This window comes from Pseudonaja textilis, chromosome 1 (assembly GCF_049901715.1).
Source record: "Pseudonaja textilis isolate UNSWEBS1 chromosome 1, rPseTex1.2, whole genome shotgun sequence".
Lineage (NCBI taxonomy): Eukaryota > Metazoa > Chordata > Lepidosauria > Squamata > Elapidae > Pseudonaja > Pseudonaja textilis.
In genome coordinates this window covers 237,259,949-237,281,467 of record NC_141990.1, presented here as the reverse complement: position 1 = coordinate 237,281,467, position 21,519 = coordinate 237,259,949, and positions in this window count along the sequence as shown.

The window sequence follows — 21,519 nt, the reverse complement described above, 5'->3', positions numbered from 1 at the left end:
GATAGCCAGTCTCGGATAGCAGTTTCACCTATAATGTAGTCTTTGATCCATTCAATGACAGAGATTAATTCCGATACCTCTAGCATGCTAAGCATGTATTCTGAATACCCACTGAACTCATGAAATTTCTCTGACATTTATTAAAAATTTATATGGTTTAGGAACATTGTACAGCAACCAAGTCCTCATTCCAATTTCCATTTTCCATATCATTCTCTCGAGCTTCACTCAACTATAGAATAGAGCTACTTGTTGGCAGGCCTTCTATGTCCGATCAAAGCAGAATTAAAACATCAGGTTACAATAAATACAGATTTGTGTAGATATTCTTGAGATCTTCGATAACTTCTGTTTTGCCCTGGTCCTTAGACAGATGGGATCTCTTCCAAGTAATTCCTTCAGACATACATGTATAATGTTACAAGTGCAAACAACATACTTAGCCTGGCCAAGAAATAATGTCTATAACATCCCTCTAATCCAGGGGTGTCGAACTCGCAATGACACATTGTCATCACATGATGTATTGTGATTTTTTTTCCCTTCGCACCCCTGCTCTAAACAGATCGCAGAGTATCGAAGGCACTTATAAGTGTAATAAAAGTAATGAATTAAATATTGTTGCAATCAATGAAAAGTATGCTGGCATAAAGAATAGAACTTTATATTTTTCAGGATGTAGCTTTTTCCAAAGATTTCCATGGTTCACAATGTTTCCTAACCTAAGAGTCTCATTTAGCATTCTGGGTGTCACATTCATGGATAGTCGAAGAACGAATACATTTCACTGAATTTCACATCCACTACATTTCGTTTAAACGCTGTTTCTATCAGATAATACTCTCCAGTCCCACACATTTCATGTTTTGTCTCATTATGAGTTCAAATTTGACAATAACTATAACTGTCACTGGGCTAAGACCAGAGATTCTTTAGAAACTGAATTTTAAAAGCAGTGGATGGTAATGGAGAACCTTGTAAGAACCTTTAAGAAAACAACATTAGATTCCTTGTTTATTACTCAAAATGCCAAAGGAAAATTAGCTCTAAGAAGGCCAGTTTCAATTATTTCCTGAAGGACTTCAAGTGTTAGCTCCTCACCCAACATACAGAGTAGTCCTTGACTTACCACAGCTGGTTTAGTGTTCAAAGTTACAACAGCACTGAAAAAAAGTGACTTATGACTGTTTTTCACACTTACAAGCATTGTAGTGTCCCTGAGATCATGGGATCAAAATTTGGATGCTTGGCAACTGGTTTATGTTTATGATGACTGCAGTGTCTTGGGATCATGTGATCACCTTTTGCAACTTTCCGACAAGCAAAGTCAATGGGGAAGCCAGATTCACTTAACAACTGTGTCGCTAACTTAACAATTGCATTGATTCACTTAACAACTGGGGCAAGAAAGATCATACAACGGGGCAGAATTCACTTAACAAACATACACTTAACAACAGAAATTTTGGGCTCGGTTGTGGTCATAAGTGAAGGACTACCTGTATCTGAAATCAAAATTTAATACAGACTATTGAAAAAGTAATGTTACAAGTACTTGTAGTAACTTCTAGTACTTCTAATTCTAGTAGTTCTACTACTTCTAGTACTTCAACATGTAGTATTTTCCGTAATGCAAATCCAAATATATCAAATGAGAGAAGGACAATGAATATAAAGCAGATAACAATCTTCTGAATTTAATTATCAGAGTAAATACTGTTGTATACTCAAATATACCTGATTTTCACTTCCTCCATCCCTCAGGACCACACTTTAACTGGAAGACAATATGTCAGTCATGAACTGCCACAGACAATTTAGCTCCCAGGAATTTGGGCGCTGTATTTCATTTAACCATTTTATATATGTTTATCTTTCATAACAACATTTATTTTGACTGATTATTCTACAATAATTTTTATTATGTTGCCAGCTGAACTAATACTGATTTCTTTTGCCTTTATAATATTTTCTGAGCTTTAGTAACTTCATTTGTGTTCTCTTTGGTATGAATTTAAGAACCTGCTGTAAATACTGGATTATAACAATCCAGTTGATTCTGAATCTTGTTAAATTACTTCAAGATAAATGAGTCCAGGATTAAAGACTAAAGGTAATCGTGTTTGGCTGACCTACATGTAATTATTTTGAGGCCGGATTCATTGGTTATCCTAATCCATTAATTCCAATTAAAAATAAGGCACTTTGGTACTTTATCTCTCAAGCTACATTGAAGCTGATGAAGCTTTTCCCTTGATACAACTAACTTGAGGTTCTGTCAAGGCTAAAGTGAAGATGCAGTTCACTAAATGTGCTATCTTTCCCTGCTCCTTCCCTTGCCCCAATTAATCATCTATTCATTGGAAGATAAGATTAATCACCTGCCAGTTATAATAAAAAAGGAAGATAATCAGACAGCTGATTATCCCAACCCTCTCAAGGTTATTTACATTGCATAAGCTTTATTTCACTTTCAAAAGAAGCTGCTTTGTGGTAGCCTTCATTTTATTATTATAGTTTTTGTGGTTTAAAATGTATTGTCATTTATAAAGTTCCATGTTTCTTAAGGAAAACTTTATTCCAAATGTTTTTTTTTTCACCCATAAATACATTTTGTCAGAAGAGAGCAGGCTCTGGAGGTTGTTTTGATACCTCACTTTGTACATACAGTACTCATGTTTTTCATCTTAGGGGAGTGGCAGCTCCCCTAAGCAGAGGTGGGATTCTACCAGTTCGCACATATCTGCTAGAACCGGTTGTTAACATTCTAAGCTGTTTGGAGAACCCATTGTTAGAAGAAATTACTGTCCTAATCCTGTCAGGAAGGCAGGAAGGAAACATTCTGGTGTTGCTTACAGAAACTGCCTCTCTGTTAACCCTTATTTACATTCTTGGCAGGAATAGACTTCCTGTCTCAGGAACTTCTTTTGAGTTTTTTTCCCCTCCTTTTCTGGTACTTTGCTTGTGTGGAGTGACCATTCAAAGTTACAGTGGTACTGAAAAAAGTGACTTATGACAATTTTTCACACTTACGACTGTTGCAGCATCCCCACAGTCATGAGAGGCCAGGCGAGGAGATGCGTGCCTCAATGTGAGTGATATTGAGTTGGCCACATCCAGCCAATAACATGACCACCCAGCCATGACCACCAACTAAGCCACACCCACAGAACCAGTTGTTAAAAAATTTGAATCCCACCCCTGGTAATCAGGTGAGAAAAGGCACAACAGGCCTTTTCTCTTGCACAACTGGCTTTGAATTCATCCTTTCACTAAGACCAGATTACTGGAGAGTCACTCAATACATTAAAGATAAACAAGCATAAGGAATAAAGGGCAACCCTAAGAACTTTTCCCTCAGATCTGTCCCAATTAGTTTAGGAAGTGTTATATACTTTTAACACTCCTCTCAAGCAGGAGTCTCCAACCTCTTTTAAGACTTGTGGACTTCAACTCCCAGAATTCCTCAGCCAGCAAAGAGTTGAAGTTCGCAAGTCTTATAGTGGCCAAGGTTGGAGACCCCTGCTCTAGAGTGTACTACTTCCCACTTTACAAGTTCTTCTATGAAAAGAAGTGCATTTTGCTCTTTGGTTGTACATTTCCCTCAGTGCAGTACCAGTACTTAAAAACAACAAGCAAAATAAACAGATTAACAGAGTTGGAAGGGACCTTGTAGGTCATCTAATTCCCCCACCCAAGCAGACCCTACACCATTTTTGACAGATGGCAGTCCAGACTCTTCTTGAAAGCTTCCAGTGATGAAGCTCATACAACTTGAAGGCAAGCTGAAAACCAGGCCATCTACCTTCTTCCTTAGGAATTGACGCATATTTGAGTTTAAAGTTTTTAAGTAAGATCAACATCTTTTGAAGTCCAAAACGAAGGCATGAAGAGAGAAAACAAGATATTACACTTTTGATTGAAATTGAATTTTTATATGTTATACAAATAAAATAAATAAAACATGGGGAGAAAGACTTTACACTTAGAAGAAATGTTGCAATTCCAGTTCATGATTTTTTCCCAATTCCATACCAATGTTGACATATATAGTCACTTGTCTTTGGCTAGTAAAATTGTATACTGATCAGAAATGAATGCAATGAATATGATAGATTATTCAAAATAGTGTAAAAGTTTATTGCACCTAAGGAGTCAGGATAAAGTTCCCTTCATCAAGAAAGAGGAGAGATCAAAAAGAGAATTAAATGTGGAAAATTAAATCAAGCAGTCAGGTTGGAAGACAAACAGAAATTGGTTTTAAGTCGTGACAGCAGAAATGCAATAGAACAGAAGCAAAAATAAAAATGGTTCTGCTTTTCCTCAAAATGAGCAAAATAGACACAAAATTGTAGTCTGATAAGAGACATCACTTCATCAGGGTTTATTTAACACAAGTAGAAGTGAATGTAGCCAAAATGTAACTAAGACATATTTTTAAAAAGCAATATACCAAGCAATTGCATGTATAGGAACAGAAATTACTGGTCACCCATATGCATCTTTGTAATTTTGTTTTTAAAAAAATCAGCTGCCAGCAGTAAGAGATTAGAATGCATAAATTAGGTAAATGGGTAAATCATTGATTTCTTGGTGGGATAAAACCTGATTCTGTGGAAATGAAATAGATTATTCATAGTTAATAAGTATAGACTGATAATAACTGGTATTGTCAATCAAAGAAGAGAGACATAATATAAACCAACATCAACTCATAGCCTAATCATTGTTTGCACATTTGCCTGTACAACTGTTTGAAGAAGTAATTCTGACCTTTTCATGTGAAATAAAACAATCATTTATACAGAAATCAAATACCATTGGCACTGATGAGTGAAGGAACTACTCAGAACAAACAAGTAGTCTGTTTAATCAGTGGCCAAGTTGCATGTTTTCTAAAGTGGAACAAAGGATTGGATGTGACTTATGTTTATAAAAAAAAAAAAAACCTCCATTGCTCCAAAGGGAAAAATAGTGAAAGGTGACCCAAGAGATACTGTAAATAGAATTTAGTACCTAACACACTTCTATTATTTCTGCCCAGCCACTTCCTACAACAATCAGCATCCATAAATATTAAGTACTCTATTGGGTTCTTGATGCTCTCTGAAGTAGGTGCTTGCACTGATGACGTAGTTTGGTAATGAAACATCTGTAAGAAAACCAGCAAGCTCAGAAAGCACTATGGGTCTCACAGTTCAGCCCCCTTACAAATATTCTATTCTATCAATAAAGCACTCCTTTTGTTGGAAGTAATTCCATTTATCTGTCAAGACCGTGGTAATTCACAAAAACATATATGCTATGAAAAGTCTTTCCTAATTTTTATTCCACTAGTTTGCCCACGGACATTGTTTGACTGAAGCAGTTTCCAGTCACAAAAAGAATGGAGGTAATTTGTCCCCACCCCCAACATCTCCATAACAGATACGTATGGTTAGTTTGGAATCTGCAGAGGAAAAAGATAAGAAAAAGTCCCTTTGGGTGGACCTAGAATCCGGCCGCTTTATTTGCCTCATGCCTCATTCTGTTCTCACTTCAATTCAGTGTATATTGCTAGAAATGTCAAGAAGCAAAAGAAATATGAATGAAAATCTTTTGAGGTGAGCACCTTCAGAACATGATAACATTATAGCAACATGTAACCTTTGCATATAAATAGGCAGGGAAGTAAGAAATGGCAACATTGTGACTGATGGCCTCAAAGTGCCTTCACACACAGACACACAGACACAGACACAGACACAGACACAGACACACACACACACACACACAGAGAGAGAGAGAGAGAGAGAGAGAGAGAGAGAGGTGGCATTCAGCAGGTTCTGACCAGTTCTGGAGAACTGGTAGCGGAAATTTTGAGTAGTTCAGAGAACCAGCAAATAGCCCCTCTGACTGGCCCCTCCCCATCTATTCTGAACCTCCTGAGTCCCAGCTGATCGGCTGGGTCTTCTTTTGTTGCCCCTGCACAGAAGAACGGAGCTGGAAAGCAGGTTAGTAGGATGGGGAGGGAATGGGATTTTGCAGTATCCTTCCCCCAGGAGTGGGGAGGGAATGGAGATTTTACATGTACTTCCCCTGCCATGTCTACCAAGCCACACCCAAAGAACTGGTAGTAAAAATCTTTGAATCCCACCACTACACGTACACATACATGAAATAGATCATGAACTATTGGAAAAAACCTAGAAAGAATAGAACAGAACAGAACAGAACAGAACAGAGTATTCTTTATTGGCCAAGTGTGATTGGACACACAGGGAATTTGTCTCCACTGCATAAGTTCTCAGTGTACATACAAGCAACAAAGTGATAAAACATAAATCATAAGATGCAATCAAAAATGATAAGATCAACCAACAAAGTGATAGTCATAAGGTACAAATAGGAGTAGGCAATAGGAAAGATGAGAAGGATAATAGTAATATAACCCTACTACATGGTTAGATATCCTTAGGCATAAGAAAATTCTATGGGAATTATGTGTATAGCAGGGTGATGGCATGGGGAAAAACTGACTTTGTGTCTAGTTGTTTGGCCATGCAATTCCCTATAGCGGCATCCTGAGGGGAGAAATTGAAACATTTTATGTCCAGGATGTGAGGGTACATATTTTCTCAATCCTCTTTGAGGTTCATGCAGTGTACGGGTCTGCAATGGAAAACATGCTAGTTGCACTTGTTTTTTCTGCAGTCCTAACTACCCATTTATGTCTGTACCTGTCCTGTCTGGATGCTGTACCAAAACAGACTAATTTCAGAAAGAAAGAAAAAATTTAAAAGGATGAAACGGTAGCTTGAGAACCATGTCCAAAGCAACTTGATTTTTTTTTTCCAGCCCACTCTCAATGCTCCCTTGATTCATGCGGCTCTTTTTCAGAGATGCAAATAATCAAATTCATAATTACAGAAAATAACAGCTGCCAAGTGTTTTGCTGCAATAGCCAAGTGGAAAATGTAAGCCGCTTATTAACATCAAGAGAAAGACATTACAAGGATTGTGCAATTGGTCAGCCTTTGTAGTTTAAAAGATATGAGTAAGCAGTTTGGGGCTGTGCAGAGGGCTTTGAACAAAGAATAAGCTTTCTCTTTTTTAATGTTCAGCTCCTGGTTTGTGTCAGTTCTTTTACATTTAAACTTAGCCACCCCATTTGGCTTTTTTGTGGCTTTGCCCTACCACGCTCTCAAGCAACAATTCTGTACTGTCTCTCTGGCTAACTATCTCCGGAATTTTCCCTGGAAGCACATAGGACTTCCTTATCATGGTCAAACACCACAAAAAGCTCCTTCCTGTGTTTATTAGCACACTCTCATGCTAAGTTTCAGATGAGCAGAGCTGAGGAAACATGAACTGCCAACACTAGAATACCTATCAGAATTACACCACAAATAACATAATAGCAAAGTTGAAGGGATCTTGGAGGTATTCTAGTCCAACCCCCTGTTCAACCTATACCATTTTGGACAAATGGCTGCCCAGTCTCTGCTTAAAAGCTTCCATTGTTGGAGCCACTCATAATTTCTGAAGGCAAGCTATTCCACTGGTTGATTGTTCTGACTGTCAGGAAATTTCTCCTTAGTTCCAGACTCTCCTTGTTCAGTTTCCATCTATTGCTTGCCTTGCTTTCTAGTGCTCTGGAAAATAGGCTGACCCCCTCTTTTTTGGGGGGTAGCTGCTTAAATATTGGAACATTGTTATCATTTTATCTCTAGTTCTTTTTTTCATTAAACTAGTCATACCCAATTCCTTGCAACCATTCTTCAAATGTTTTAGCCTTTAGATTAGTCCCCTAACCTTCTTTTTTGCTCTTCTCTGCACTCTTTATCAATGTCATTTTTAAAACTGGATGCAATATTCAGGGGTGGTATTCAAAAATTTTTTACTACCGGTTCTGTGGGTGTGGCTTGGTAGGCATGGCAGGGGAAGGATACTATAAAATTTCCAGTCAGAGGTGGCATTTGCTGGTTCTCCAAACTACTCAAAATTTCTGCTTCTCTAGAACTGGTCAGAATCTGCTGAATAACCACTTCTGGCAATATTCCAAGAGTGGCCTTATAAAGCGGTGGTATCACTTCCTGCGGTCTTGATTCTAACCATCTGTTAATGCAACCTAGGATTGCATTGGCTTTTTTGGCAACTGCAGCACATTGCTGGCTCATATTTAAGTGATTGTCCACTAGGATTTCAAGATCCCTCTTAAACCAAGTTTAACCTAATCTGTGCCTGTGCATTTGGTTTTTCTTGCCTAAGTGTAAAATCTTACTTTTAATGTATATTGAATTTCATTTTGTTAAATAGGCCCCAGTGTTCAAGTCTATTGTCCATCAAGGAATGTTAATGATACACTGTACAGTCATGAGCAACAAAATCCTGGACACTTGCTAGGTTTGTACTCCCAAAGATTATTTGCTTCAGTCTGCATCTCACGTGGATCATTTTAGGCAAGTCATAACTTTTCAGTTCTCCTCTTTTAACTCTTCATGAGGGATATTGGAAATATATAGTAGTTACATTTCACCATGGACGCACAGATACACACCAGTACCTGAGAAGGCATCTTCAAGAAACCTGGAAGACATAAATAAGAACCTGGGAAATGTCCCTGTGTGTAAATGAGCTCATTTTTCATTTGTGTTACTGTTGTTTTCTCTTGCAATTCTGATTTTATGAATTTTTCTCAAAATGTGATGCAGAATATAGTTCACAGAGCTGATTAGAAGGATTCGCTCATTTCCTTTCAGCACGGGCAAAAACTCACCTCAGAGAAACTCTACTTCTTGTTTTCAAATGACAAAAATGGGACCAGTCTAACATTCAATGATAGCGCAACAGCCTTGGTCTTAAAACCACTTATTGAACCTGGGAATGCTTCAAAGAATTGAATTAGCCTTCTAAGTGATTGAATGCATTTTCTTTTCTTTCCTTGAGTTGTGTATATGTAGCTGTAATTTATCTTCGTAAAATCCTTTGCCAGTCCTGAACAGTTCAAGAATAGGGCGCATAGGAATTGCTGGATCAGCTGATCCATAATTTGACTGAATTTCTTCTGGATCGAGTTTCTTTGTGAAACAAAAAGGTCATTTGAGCTGTACTGTCTATACCAGAGGTGTCAAACTCGATTTCATTGCCACATCAGGGTTATATTTGACCTCAGGGGGGCGGCCAGGGTGGGCATGGCCAGCTCAATATCACTCATGTTGGAGGCACCTGTAGTGGCCCAAGTGGGGCTGCTGATGGAATCCATTGTCTCCAGTGGAGAAAGGCGTGACCAGGGAGAGTGACAGATCCTTGTCCTCCAGAGGAGCCTTGCCGTCTGCTGGTGACCAAGTGCTAAGGCAAGACTTCCCTTCCTTCCTTCCTTCCTTCCTTCCTTCCTTCCTTCCTTCCTTCCTTCCTTCTTTCTTTTCTTTTCTTTTCTTTTCTTTTTCCTTCCCTCTTCATTCTCCTTTCTTATTCCTTCTCCTCTTTCCTTCTTTTCTTTCCTTGCTCTCTTCCCATCTTTCCTTTTTTGTCTTTGTCCTTCCGCTTTCCTTTTCTCTTTTTGGAGGCTCAAATGCAAAAGGGGGAGAAATTCTCCTTTTTTCCTTTTAGTTTGTTTTACTAACCCTCTACTAGTGAAAACAGAACCCAGGAGCCACATGTGGGCCCCCTGGGCCCCATTTTTGGCCTGGATCGCCTCCTGCAGCCCTCTGCCAGTGAAAACAGGGCCTGTGGGTATCGCACGTGGCCTTCCTGAGCTCTGTTTGGCTGGCAGAGGGCTGCAGGAGGCTGTCCAGGCCAAAAATGGGGCCTGGGAATGTCGCACAGGGCCTTCCAGAGCTCCATTTTCTCTGGCAGTTTGCTGTTTCCAGGGAAGCCCTGCAGGCCAGATCTAAGCACCCCATGGGCCAGATCTGGCCTGCGGGCCTTGAGTTTGACACCCCTGGTCTATATATACGTACTAAGACTACTAGATCTGAGCTGCAAAAGTCCAGCCAACCACCAGGTGGTGACACAGAGATACAACAAACTATTTTTAAAAATAATTGAATTGTCATCTTGGATTTTTGCCATCTAGAGTGGGTAGCCTAAATACATACAATCTTGATCATAAAGAAAAGCTCCTTGAGGTACTTAATACAGGAATCCTACGCAGGTCTGAGTCTGTATTTCCATCAGTGGCAAACACAATGTAGAGATGAGGCACTTACAATACAAATAGCCACTTTGCTCTCTCAAAATGAGACTGCTTCTCTGTCTCAGGAGTATTTCACAGTCCTTAGATAAAAGCATTCTTTCTATAAAAATGAATTTAATATAAGAAGATTAATTTACCAAATACAAAACTGCCGTCAACCCAACAATGACAAGTCTGCCAAACTAGTAACTATATTTTAGTTTTTGGAAGTGTACCTCCCCCCAAAAAAGTGCAATTTCACCCCAAATTCTGTTTAAAAACAAAACAGACTAGAGCTTTCCTGTCAGCCAATTACCAGTTGTCCTTCTTTATGATGCTATCCCAAAGTTAACTGGGTACATATTTACCAAAGGAACAGCACCTCACTGATATTTATTGCCAGCTGCTATATCACACATGCTCGTAGATTTACAGAGCTCGTTTTAACATGTTCCTGTGTCCTGTTCCTCTTCACCCCATCCTTTACGCATGTTGCACCTGGACGTCATATTTCCTTCATTACTCTTGCCTGACAGGAAAACAAAAAGCAGGGCTCCCATTATTTATAGCTTCTTTGTCATCTCCCTGAAACAAGAAAGGGACTCGACCACGTAAAGGCAGGAAGGCTTTGTTTAATTTTAATTAATTCAACTTCTTTCAGATCTGGGTAAACCCCAGAACCAGAGCAACCAAGGTAATTATATTGTGAAAGTTCTCTGCACACCAGAACAACTAGACACAAGAACAGTTTTTTCCCGAAAGCCATCACTCTGCTAAACAAATAATTCCCTCAACACTGTTCAACTATTTACAAAGTGCACTACTATTACTGTTAATCTTCTCATCACTCCTTATCACCCATCCCCTCCCACTTGACTGTTTCTTAGTATGATTTGATTGTTGATTGTACCCTATGACTATCATTAAGTGTTGTACATTATGATTCTTGATTCTTAATGAATGTACCTTTTCTTTATGTATACTGAGAGTATTTACACCAAGACAAATTCCTTGTGTGTCCAATCACACTTGGCCAATAAAGTATTCTATTCTTTCCCCCATCTTAGAAAAGGTAACATGGGGTTATACCACAATTGACACGTTCCTCCAATGGTGAACTCGAATTGTTTTGAGTCTAAACAAATATTCCATCCCCCAATTCTGCAGGGGCATTTTCCAAAGCAGAAGCTGGTAACATAAATCATGCATGTTGCTGATCCAGTTGAGACCCACAGTCACAGCCTGATTTGTGAATTTTTTAGATTCTGCATTCTCAGTACTGTAATTAACTAATAGCAGAACTGTTCACTCAGTAAATAGAGAAGAAAGTTTCATTACAAACAAGAATCTGTCATATTCACACAGATTAATGTTACAAATTATCAGAATCCAGTCATCTATGTATGAGTGCATATGCCAGGCCTGATTTTAAATCCTTTGTCTCTTTCTCCTTTTGTAATATTTTTTACTGCTTTTTCTAGAATGGAATGTGGAAGGAACCTGCCCCACATTTGTTAAGTTTGAGCAATGAGAGGCTGAACCAGAGCATGAGTGCAACAGTACTTTATTTTACAAATAAAGGGCTGACCGTGCTTGCCAAGCCTGGAACTGGCTCGCAGCAATCAGCAAACAGTTGGACCCCGCAGCCTGCTTTTATAGCTGGCTGCTGGGGAGAACCAACCAATGGGAATGGGGGGATATCGCCCACACAAAGTGAGTGGACCTGAGTGAGAACTCCTTGAGTCCTCAGGACATAACACCCCTTCCCCCCCAGATGCGAACACGCATAGTCCTTGAGGTAGACGGGGGGTTTGTGTTGGCGCCCGGAGCGGCGCAACTCGGGAACATTGTCTGTCTGTTCGGTATCAGTCTGTGACGGTTGAGCTGGCAAAGTGTCGCCGACACTCTCTCTGGACTGGGCATCCTCGGAAACCACCGGGTTGGTTTCTGGGGCCGAGCTCTCGTGGGTTGGATCAGGTTGGTCAACTCTCTGGGCGCTGTTGTCCGAGTTTGGGCTGACCGGGCGACCGCTGGCGCAGACTGGTCGCTGGGTGCGGTGTGGCTGGGCGGCGGATGAGACGGTTCCCCTTCGACTGGAGACTCTGGATTCTTGTTTGCGAGGTTGCTGAGGCGCCTTCTGGAGTTGGTCTATGTGTCTCCTCCAGACGCGACCATCCTCCAGCCTGACTCTATACGATCTCGGCCCGGTGACGGCGATGACCTCGCCCGGAATCCAAAGTGGGTCCCCAGCGAAATTCCTTGCGAATACCGGCTCCTGTAACATAAAATGTCTAACCCCGAAGTGGAAGCGAGGGAGAGTCAGGGCAGTATTGTGGGTGCAGTCTATCTAATACAGTCCTCAGGCGCCGGCCCATCAGAAGTTCCGCTGGGGACTTATTGGTGACTGCACAGGGGGTTGAGTGCTGGCTCATCAGGAACCGTGAGAGTTTGTGGTGCCAGTCATCTCTGCCAAACCTAGCGAGGGCCTCTTTGGTGGTCCTGACAGCCCTTTCAGCCAACCCATTACTCGCAGGGTGAAATGGGGCTGTGAAAATGTGGCGAATGCCTAGGTTGGCTGCAAAACGGCTGAATTCTACTGATGCGAACTGTGGGCCATTATCGGAGACCAAGGAGTCGGGTAGTCCATGTGTAACGAACAGGCGCGTTAACACGTTGGTGATTGCTAGTGTGGTGGTCGTGGATAGCTGTGCCACGTCTATCCATTTGGAATAAGCGTCCACGACCACTAGGAACATCTTTCCATGCACGGGGCCGGCCAGATCGATATGGATTCTCGACCAAGGCGCTGGCGCTCTCCCATCTGGTAGGGGTGGCGATGGGGGAGCAGGACGGGATTCCTGGCAAATGCTGCAGGAACTTACCCAATTGACAATGTCCTTGTCTAGACCCGGCCACCACACGTAGCTGCGTGCCAACGCCTTCATTCTCACAATGCCGGGTGTCCCTCGTGCAACGCCTCCAGGACTCGGTACGCAGCGAGGTCGGAATGACCACCGAGTGCCCCACAGTAGACAACCCTGCAAACTGGACAGCTCCTGCATGCGAGTCTTAAAGGGTGCGAATTTGTTATCAACGTTGCCTCCCGGCCACCCCTCCTCACCCAGTCGAGCACCTGGGCGAGCGTTTGGTCTGCCTTGGTTTTGGCGGCGATGTCAAGGGCGGTGATGGGCAGGTCCAACTGGGTGATTTCAAAAATGGCATTGACAGGAGCTGGGTCTTCAGCCGGAGCGGGTAAGGGGCAGCGACTGAGCGCGTCAGCGTGGGATAGAGTTTTGCCCGGGCGGTGGATAAGTTTGTATGAGTAGGCCGCTAGGAAAAGCGTCCACCTTGTCATCCGAGGGAGAGGACTTGAGGTGTCTGTTTGTCGCCGGCCAGTAGGCCCAGGAGGGGCTTATGGTCGGTGACCAGTTCAAGAAGTGGCCAAAAGGAATTCGTGAAACTTTTTCACGGCTGCAACAGCTGCTAGGGCTTCCTTGTCTATTTGGCTGTAATTTCGCTCCGTGGCCGAGAGCGTCCTGGAGAAAAAAGCGATGGGGGCCTCGGCGCCATTGGCGAGTCGGTGACTAAGGACCGCCCCAATTCCAAAAGGGGATGCGTCTGCTGCCAGTACTAAAGGAAGGTTGGGGTCGAATTGGATGAGCACTGCCTCTGACGTAAGTAGTGATTTGACGGCGTTAAACGCCTGGTCTTCTTTGTGCCCCCAGTGCCACGGTGACTTTTTGTCTAGTAATCTGTGTAGGGGTTCGGCTACTGAGGCTTTATGGGGCAAGAAGGATGCATAAAAGTTTAGGAGCCACAAGAAAGCTTGTAGCTCCATTTTGGAGGTCGGTGTGGGAGCTTCGTGGATCGCCCTAACCTTGGACTCCAGGGGGTGAATGCCAGAGGCGTCAATTTTATAACCCAGAAAGTCCACCTGTCTAGTGGCAATGGCGCATTTTTCTTTTTTTAACTTGAGGCCATGCTGTCTGAACCTCTCTAACACTGCTCGCACTCTCTGGAAGAGTTGGGGTCTGTCCCTGGCCGAGACCAAGATGTCGTCGAAGTAGGGTACTACACCAGGGAGGCCCTGTAAAATCCGCTCCATGAGGGACTGAAAAATACCCGGGGCAACACTTACGCCAAATTGGAGACGCTTGCATCGGAAGGCACCCCTGTGAGTGACGATGGTCTGAAGTTCCGCTGTTTGGTTATCAACAGGGAACTGTTGATATGCTTGAGACATGTCCAATTTAGCAAAAATACTGCCCGGTTCGAATGTGTGCAATAAGTGCTGAATGACGGGCACAGGGTAGGCGCTAACTTGTAAATATTTATTGATTGTTGTCTTGTAGTCCGAGCAAATTCTCAGGCTACCATCTTTTTTGAGGGGTGTGACAATGGGCATCTCCCACTTGGCGAAATCTGTTGGCTCAATGACCCCTTGTTTTAGTAGTTTATCCAATTCAGCGTCTAGTTTTGGTCGAATAGCAAATGGAACTCTACGTGGTTTTAATCTGATTGGGACTGCCTGGGGGTCAACGGTGAACGAGATGGGGGTTCCATTATAACACCCCAGCTCCTCGCTGAACACATCTGCGTAGTCAGCGAATAAGGAGTCAGTGTCTGAGGTTGAGACAGCATGGACTCCTGTTAACCCTAGGCCGAGGTGGGGAAACCAATCGAGCCCCAATAAGGTGGGTAGATTGCCGTTAACTACCACTAGAGGTAGGTGGCCTTTAAAAGCTCTAAAACTGACAAAGAACTTGCCTCTGCCGATCACGGGAATGGCCTTCCCCTGGTAGTCCTTCAGACCGAACTGGCATCTCTGAAGCCGGGTAGTAGATAGGCTGGGGTGGAGTCTCTTGAGGGTGTTCCACGAGATTATTGAGAGCGCTGACCCTGTGTCAACCTCCATGTGGCACGGTTTACCTTCTAGGGAAATGGAGAGAGAAATTTTACTAACAGTGTGGCCAGTACGCCTGGCAAGGCGGTGCGTGCGACAGTTTAATACTTGCCTTTGTGGTCCCGAGTGCGAGGACGGGGGTCTGTGTGCAGCGCTTTGGGGGGCTTGGCAGACTCTCGCAATGTGCCCCCTCTTATGGCAGTTGTTGCAAACGGCTCCTTTAAACTTGCAGGTGGCCCTTTGATGTGATCCCCCACAGGCTAGGCACAGCGTGATGTGCTTGGGTGGACCGGTGTATTCTTGTTTGGCCCTTACCTGCGACCGTCTGTCGTTGGTGAGGCGATGGACATCGTTCTCATCGTTGTGGGCTTCCTCCGCTTCCACCTCTTCGGAATGGACTGGGAACGATGCTAGCTTGGCACTTGGGCCCTGAATTTCGGTGGCTGAGTTCGTTGCTAGCTCGGCTGCTAGGGCCTCCTCTACCGCTTGCGCAAGGTTGAGGTCTTTTTTAGCTAGCAGTCGCCTCTGTAGGTTGAGATCCTTGACCCCACAAACTAATTGATCGAGGAGCATGTCCTCCAGGTATGTTCCAAACCCGCAGTGCAGGGCTGCTGTTCTGAGGGCGGCCATATATTGATTGATGGTCTCCTTACTTGATTGCTTCCTCATACAGAACGTGAACCTCCTGGCGATTTGTGAAGGTCTGGGAGCGTAGTGGTTAGTGAGGATCTCAAGCAACTCGGACCACGGAACGTTTTTTAATTCTCTCGGCGCTACGAGTGCTGCGGCAGTATCGTAAACGGTGGCTCCGCAGTAGATTAGGAAATAGGATTTTTTCCGATGCTCTCCCGCATCCGCCAGGCCGACCGCATCGATGTAATGATTGAAACGGTTCTTATACGATTCCCACTTCTCTTCGTCTGGTTTAAACGCTGGGAATACTGGGTTGGAACTCATGGTGCTGGAACGGCTGGGCTACCTGCGGGAAAAAATCTCTCTGGGACTACGAGCGCTCGTGAGTTACTAGTGATATCAGCTCTGGAGAGGTTTTTTGCTAACCTCTCTTTCTCTCTCTGGGTTACCACGTTGGCTGCTAGCCGTTGGAGGTGTCTAGATTCGCGCCAAAAAAGTGGGCGTTAGTGACTCTCTACAGCGCTGTGCTGTGATTCCTACTGGCTCGAAATTCAAATGACACCCGTTTGAATTTCGCGCCAAATGCAGAGCGGCTGCGGCTCGCAGCGCTTCACTTTCCCGTAGCGGGGCTAACAAGCGGCTACAGACGCTTCTAACTTTTGACTCAGACCGCTTTCTCTGGCTGCGGATCTGCGTTTGCTCTTTTTGATCGCTCGTTTTGTTAGCTGACCGCTCTCTCTGGATCAGCGTTTCCCTTATCGCCAGCCGATCGCTCTCTCTGGGCTGCGGATCGGTGGCTAGTGACTCAGCGGTTGCAAGGTGCATCTGGTAGCCATCCCACCTTCGTCGCCAGTGTTAAGTTTGAGCAATGAGAGGCTGAACCAGAGCATGAGTGCAACAGTACTTTATTTTACAAATAAAGGGCTGACCGTGCTTGCCAAGCCTGGAACTGGCTCGCAGCAATCAGCAACCAGTTGGACCCCGCAGCCTGCTTTTATAGCTGGCTGCTGGGGAGAACCAACCAATGGGAATGGGGGGATATCGCCCACACAAAGTGAGTGGACCTGAGTGAGAACTCCTTGAGTCCTCAGGACATAACAACATTGACATAGGGTTTGTCTGAATTGAGGGTTTTTGTTTCCCTCCTTGCTAGCTTCAGCATTGATTCATTCCAAGAATACTATATTAAAAATTAAAACTCTGAAGTTAAATATTTCATCATCACCACCCTATCTCACCGCTAGCCTTTGCTTTCTATAATGGAGTATCCACATATGTGTACTCTGTGTGTCTGCCCAACTAGCAATTTATATTTTAAATTTTTAAAGTGCACCACCACAAAAAAAACCCTCTTATTTTTTTCAACAGGGCACATGCAGTTTAATTTCACCACTTGCTGTCTTATTTAAATTAACACTTTCTATGTATGAATGGATCGTAGCTCTTTCATACTCATTCACATCAATAGGAATACTGTTTCCAATGAGGACAAGTGACATATATTCATGTGGAAAGATAGAGGGAATTAATAGTAATGTTATTAGTTATTACTACAAGTTATTAGACTTGTAGTACACATAATAGAAATATTGTTTTCAAGTGACAGAACTATAGTGATGTGATGTAATGGTGACCAATTTAGATGGTTTTAAAAGGAAGATGGACAACATTATGGAAGATCTGATTCTGATTCTGGAGACGGCCTTTGGTGATTACTGGACTTCTTCACCATTTGCCATATCCAGAATCAGCAGCATACCTGATAGGAACCAACATTGGAGGAGGCCAATCTCTTTCTTGCCTGCACTGATGAAATGCGAGTAGTTACAATATGACATAGATGCTAGACTAATAGTGTTATTCTTATATAGCATCATATTAATAACCACAAAAGGTACTAAAATATTTAGAGGACTGATGGTGCATCTGAATGATGGAGATAAAATATGTTAAAAAAAACTTGTGCTGGTATTTTTGAGTTGATATTGTTCAGCTTACTGCTGTGGAAAACAATCATTCTGTGTTAGGAGGGACATGTCCTGTATTTATTTATTTATTAAACACAAAAGAAGTTTTAGAAATAGAGTTCAAATTTACAAACCTCAGCTAAAATACTAAACCCAGATCTCATCACACCTCGGATAAGGTATTGTGTACCTGGGAAAAATGCAGAAAAGGATGCAAAAATTATCAAGGGATTAGACTTGTTCCCTTCTAAATTCACAGCAGCTGGGACTTCTACATATACAAAAAAGGTGAATTGGAGGTAAGTTGACAGAAGTTCATAATAACATTTTAGATGATAGATAGATAGGTAGGTTGGTGTGTGTGTGTGTGTGTGTGTGTAGACTTTCATATATTCTCAAACCACTAGAAGTCAGAATTGACACTTGAGTTTCGAGGACAAACAAAAAGATTAAACTGTCTAGTGAGATTGATACTTTACCCTTTGACGTCATTAGCTATTGAAGATTTCACACAAGACTGCATCTACAATGTAGAACAGCCTGGACTTCCTTGTACGTACATCTCATTACCACCCTATTGACAGTAGTTACGGAAATTGAGTTATGGAAAGCAGACCAGGAAATATCAGGTGAAGCAACCGATATAAAACACTTCCCTTTCAAGAAGGAATAACAGATGGCCCATTAAACGTACAACCAGCCCCATGCACGTGTTGTATGGCAGGGGTCTTCAAACTTGACAGCTTTAAGACCTGTGGACTTCAACTCCCAGAATTCCTCCTCCAGTCATGTTAGTTCGGGAATTCTGGGAGTTGAAGTCCACAAGTCTTAAACTTGCCAAGTTTGAAGACCCTTGTTGTATGATAAGAATAATATTGATGCAAGTGTGGGGTTGTATTAAAGGGTGGACTGTTGGGTCTCAGCTGGGTCTCAGTTTCATTGCAACAAAAAATACGTTTGATCACTTGTGGATTTTTATGTATTTCAACATGGAAAATAATAACACCAATGCTGAGGAGAACCAGAAGGAAAAACACCACTCAAAAACAGCCTGATAATGTCTGTGTATTCTCTGTAAGTTTCCTCCTCTCTGGAGCAACATTAAGCAGTCTTTTTCTGTATTAAATGTATTCCTGCTCTTTGAGTGAAGTGCCGATAGAAAAAAAAGGAAATATACATACTCCTAGTGTACCTTTTCTCCCTTTCTAGATGCAACTTGGAGAAATGAATCGTCTTTTGGTGCCAAGAGACCATAACCTATTTTGATCCTTGCCTAATATGCATTCTCTCCTTCCCCAAGTAGCAAAACGGATTTTTCATCCTGATAGTCTTTCATGAATTGAGGATGGTGATAGTGGTGGCCTAGAGATGGAGCTCTTGCCTCGCAATCAGGAGGCTGTGAGTTCGATCCTAGGTAGAGACTAATATTTGGAATAGACTCTCCTGATCGAGCAGGGGGGTTGGATTAGATGATCTCCAAGGTCCCTTCCAACTTCTATGTATCATTCTCTCCTCTTATTTTTCCTCTTAACAGCGACATTTTTTTATTGTTTGACACAAAACAGTTTTAAAATCCATTATATTAGGCAAAAAGTGCTAAGTTTTCTCCTCTTTTCTAATAAATCAGATTAAATATAGTTTGAATACATGAGATAGATACTTATAAGAAAAATCAACTTAGCTTTATATTCAAAGCAATCTTTCTAAAGCATTCATACAAACCATATATAAAACAGCACTGGGGAAAGCTAAAATGCAGTAAAAAATAAATTTAAAAAATTCAAATTAAAATAAAGTTAGCACCAGTGAAGTGTTTTAAATTTCCATGTGTTCAAAGCAGACACATTCTACAAAGATAGCGTCACTATTAATATTTTATATATATGGGAAACTTGGATGCAAGCTGATCATAAAGCTTTCGTGTTAATCTGATATTTGTAGATTTAAATTGTTGCTCACAGAAATAGAAATCAGACTACAGGTAGTCCTCGACTTACAACAGTTCATTTAGTGACTGTTCAAAGTTACATTACTGAAAAAAGTGACTCATGACTATTTTTCACACTTATGACCATTGCAGCATCCCCATTGTGATGTAATCAAAATTCAGACACTTGGCAATTGACTCATATTTATGACGGTTGCAATGTCCTGAGGTCATGTTTTGCATTTCACTTAACAACTGTGTTACTAACTTACCAACTGCAATGATTTACTTAACTTTGGCAAGAAAGGTTGTAAAATGGGACAAAATTCACTTAACAAATGATTCACTTAGCAACAGAAATTTTGGGCTCAATTGTGGTTGTAAGTTGAGGACTACCTGTATTGTCACATAGATTCTAATATGACAAGATTCCATAATAACTACTAATACCATAACAAAGTGACACTTTGTAACAATGAGTTGTGGTGGTGCTGTGGTTAGAATGTAAGTATTGCAGACTACTTCTGCTGACTGCCGGCTGCTAGCATTTCAGGATGTATATACATGATGGAACATCGATTCTCATCTGCTCAAGGTTGACTCAGCCTTCCATCCTTTCGAGGTCAGTAAAATGAGGAGCCAGATTGTTGGGGGCAATATACTGACTCTATTTCTCTTAGCAGCATCCCACAAATATTGCATACAAAATTATACGTCAGGTTTATTTAACCTACACTCCATTAGCTTAGGATCACTGGAAATTCTATTTGACAGGATCGGTGCACATAGCTGCATAACATATTCAAAAATTCTCAGGCTTTTTCTCCCTTTATCTTCCTTTAGCTTCTTTATAGTACCTCAGAGGTATTTGGGAAATTGCATCATGTCATGGACATATGAGTCTGGCTGAAGTAAAAGAAGCAAATTTCCCTCTTGGCTAAGGGTTGCTTTTCATATGATATGATTATTTTTAACTCATCACCAAATAGACTAGAAAGAATGGAATTCTGAAACTGTTTGAAGAAATTATGAATGCTGTCATTTTGTCCAATTAATATTAACAGGAGGTTGCCTTTTAATTTAAAAGGCAGTTTACTTCACTGCAATGCCCAAGAGCTGGTTGCCATTAATCGCAATGGACTAAACATGAAGGCCTGCTACAGATAAGGGATATAGCTCAATATTATGAAGGTTTTCATTTGTAACATTTTAGGTTCAGGCTCCACCACCTCTATTTTTCTCAGCCATTGTGAAAGGTTTCACATATTCCCATTTGAACTTCTCATTATTTTTCAGACTGTAGTACAACTCAATTGTCCGCTGAAGACTACAATGACTGACCCAATTCCTGTGGCTTGTCTTCAGTGTATATACATGATGGAACATCCATCTTTCTCCAAAGTTTCGAGTGCAGCCAATCCAGGAATACTAGGCTAAGTGCGACTGCTGGTTTCACTTAAAATACATGGGACCTCTAGTTTCACTCAAAATAAGAAAACCCCTTATTCAAAATGTGTGATTGTTACTTTCTTTGGCAGACAACATACATTGTAAGGTTAAACCAGAATGAATTAAAATTCCTTATTCTTCTCTACAAAATTTACATCTTTCTGTTACTATTTTTATTATATTTTTATCACACCACAGACACACACACACAAATTCAAGGTGGTAATTTACACAATTATTCGTGCCTATTTTCCATACAAGAACAACCTTGTAAAGTTTTCTGGGCTGAGAGGGAGTGACTGGTCAAAACTTCTCAGTATATTTTCATATCTAGAATTCAACTCGTATCTCTAGGCCAGCACCTTCATCACTACATCTGTCTCTTTGTTACCTGTCATATACGTTGTATGTTGTGTACTATATGAAATTCATATGAACCTTCCTCCAATACTGCAATTTCTATACCAGTAACAGTGGCAGTGGC